The sequence below is a fragment of the Carassius auratus genome, chromosome 44, assembly GCF_003368295.1.
Source record: "Carassius auratus strain Wakin chromosome 44, ASM336829v1, whole genome shotgun sequence".
NCBI classification, from domain to species: Eukaryota; Metazoa; Chordata; class Actinopteri; order Cypriniformes; family Cyprinidae; genus Carassius; species Carassius auratus.
This window is the reverse complement of record NC_039286.1, coordinates 13,509,007-13,511,901: the sequence shown is the minus strand read 5'-3', so window position 1 is coordinate 13,511,901 and position 2,895 is coordinate 13,509,007. Positions and strand designations below refer to the sequence as shown.

At 53.8% G+C, this 2,895-nt stretch overlaps 1 pseudogene; it reads left to right on the top strand.

Moving 5' to 3' along the window:
* The first annotated feature begins 202 nt into the window (after positions 1-202).
* The window catches only part of LOC113061963 (zinc finger protein 40-like), an 11,053-nt pseudogene continuing 8,360 nt past the window's right edge, over positions 203-2,895 (top strand).

Sequence of the window (2,895 nt, the reverse complement as noted above, 5' to 3'; positions counted from 1 at the left end):
TAAGAGGAGGCAGCACGATAGTAGCCCACAAGAAGCAGAAGAGAGAAAACTGAAGAACAAACCCAAATTTCACCTACCTCTCCCAAGAGACATTTCTCCTCAAATTCTGACTCATCGCAGGAAGGGCCACTGAGAAAAAAGTGGGTCTCCAGAAAAGGATGGCGTCCTCAGTATAGCAGTGGAATTTTGGGAAAACAGAGGAATGCCCCGGGAGCTCCAAGTCTGGCGAACACAGAGTGACAGCAACAGTAGCACGACCAGTGCCAGCAATAGCCCCAACCCTTTGTTTAGTCGTAAGACGGCCACTTTTAAGACCCGTGTGCCCAAGAAAAAAGTACATCTCAGAACACTGTGCAGGAAAACCATGGCAACGTCAAGCACTCCCAGCACACCCCCACAGAGCAGCAGCAGCTCTCATAATGCAAGTGGTGCTAGCCAGGGCCCAGCTGCCTCTGCTGCGTACACAGACCTACAAGGTCAAAGCCAGCTGGTTGAGGACAGCATCACTGGGTACAGACACAACAATGTAACTGGGCCTACAGGTAGTAGACTGCAGGTGAGTGCAGAGAGAGGGATGGGGTGAGCACATCTAGCCCACAGCGTTGCTCCTCAACTGATACAGCCCAGTGAACACTCAGCCGACCTAGAAGTGACAGCTTCAAGACGAGAATTCTCACTCAACTCCCAAAAGCCACAAGCACATAACACTTCAGCTCCTCACAGGAGAGCCTGTCATCTGGGTTAGCTGGAGTCCTTGCCAAAGGTCTCAAAAATCAGAGAGTTCTGGCCCGGACAGGTAGGTCCCAGAATTAGGGGAAGGCTGGCCTCACGATCGGGGCCAAGAAATGTTCTGGAGTGTTTCGTGCTGGAGTCGTGCGGGAGAGTTAGCGAGGAGCATGGGACTGTGGAGGTGCAGCTGAATGGAGAAAAGACCATATGCAAGTACCCTTTTAGAGTGGCTTCTGATTCTGTTGACCTTATTCTTGATGCGTCACTTCCAGGTTTGGCACCGGTGGCTATAGGCACACGAGTCTGCGTCCCCTTCGGAGGTGACGAGGGCAGTGAGGGAGCGCAACAGTGGTACAGAGAAGGTATAGTCACTCAAGTCGATCCACACCCGCAGTGTCTTTCCCGTACCGCGTTCAGCTACGGGAGGATCAATCTGATGAGAGAAAGGAGAGGAGAGGTGTAGAGGATGATGGAAGGGCTCAGGCTATTTGGGTCTCACGACAAAATCTCCGCCTCCTGGTTCCTCCATGGGACCTAGAGCCACCCCAGCCAGCAGAGCCAGGGGTTGATGGTAGGCAGGTAAGAGAAAGAGAGTGGGAGGAAAGAGATGACATGGAAGTGGAGCAGGAGGTGGTTCAACTGACTAGACCAACATTTGTTCAGAGTTTGTTGCATCCTGTGACTGTACCTTTCAGCTCACCCCATTCTTTGTCTTCTGCCGTTAACCCTGCCATCACATCTGTACTCAGTGTAGCCTCAAACAGAGACTGGGAACAACACAGAGGGAAAGACCAGGAGAGAGATTTGCATAGGCACTTAGAGAGAGAAAGGGAACGAGATCGAGATAGAGAGGGAGAGGGAGAGGGAGGCAAAAGTCTCATCCTCTTCATTCATCTACCCCAGATGGGGTGGACTTGGAAGTCAGCTGTCTTAGTCAGCTAAGGATGGTGGCATTAGTGCAATGGGAAGCAAAGGTCTGGGGGCTCCTTCTCAGCATCGGCCCATTCTTTCTAAACCAAACTACCTCAGCCCTCACCTTTCTGTGGTGAGAGGGCTTAGCACCCCGATTGCACCCCATCTGCCGCTTGCTCCTCACCCAAATCATCCCCCTATGCTCCTGGGCCTGGACTCAGCCACAGGTGCGCCAGTCATCTCTTCCACATCCCAGCTTCCTCCCTTGCCCCAAACTTCTTCTCGAGGTCCCTGGACAAGACCCCCAACTCCAACTCGCATGGTGCTTCAGGGGTTGGCTCTGGATCCTCGTCCTCTTCTTCCCGTTCCCGCACACCCCTCACAGCCGCTCAACAGAAGTACAAGAAGGGCGATGTGGTATGCACCCCTACAGGCATCCGCAAGAAGTTCAATGGCAAACAGTGGCGCAGACTGTGCTCACGTGAAGGCTGCTCAAAGGAGTCACAAAGGCGCGGCTACTGCTCGCGGCATCTCTCCATGCGCACCAAAGAGATGGAAGCTGGAGGCGGGGTTGGCCGTGACCGGAGTGGTGCCAGTAGCACTGGCACTCTCACACCTGACCTTCGTTTAAGTGGACGCACCAGCAGCGAGTATGACTGGGATGACAACTCACGAGACAGCAGTGAAGCAAGCAGCCGTGGCGGGGACTCTCGACCACGTCTGGTGATGACTTCTCTTATACCACAAGAACTTCCACGTGACATGTCCCGTTTTGACTTTGATGAGTGCGAGGCTGCAAATATGCTGGTTTCACTTGGCAGCTCGCGCTCATGCACACCTTCATTTTCACCTGTATCCAATCAGTCACCATTCTCACCTGCGCCATCCCCCTCACCCACACTATTTGGCTTCCGCCCAGCTAATTTCAGCCCCATCACAGCACCTCTGACCCCTCGCCGCCCTCGACATCTCAGTGGCACGAAAATCCCTGGCACTCCCAGCACAGAACGTGAGCGCTACATCTCTGGCATCATGCCCACCTTTCAGACCAACCTGACATTCACTGTACCCATGAGTCCCAGTAAACGTAAGCTGGATGCCCCACCACCCCCGCTGCCCAGTGCATTAGACTATGCGAAATCTGATCCCCAGTTAAATGACCCCAGCCTCAGCCTCAACACAGCAGCATTCAGGGTTCTGTCCCCCCAAAGCCAGCCTACCACCCCCTCATCTCTCTCATTCCCTCGACAGAGG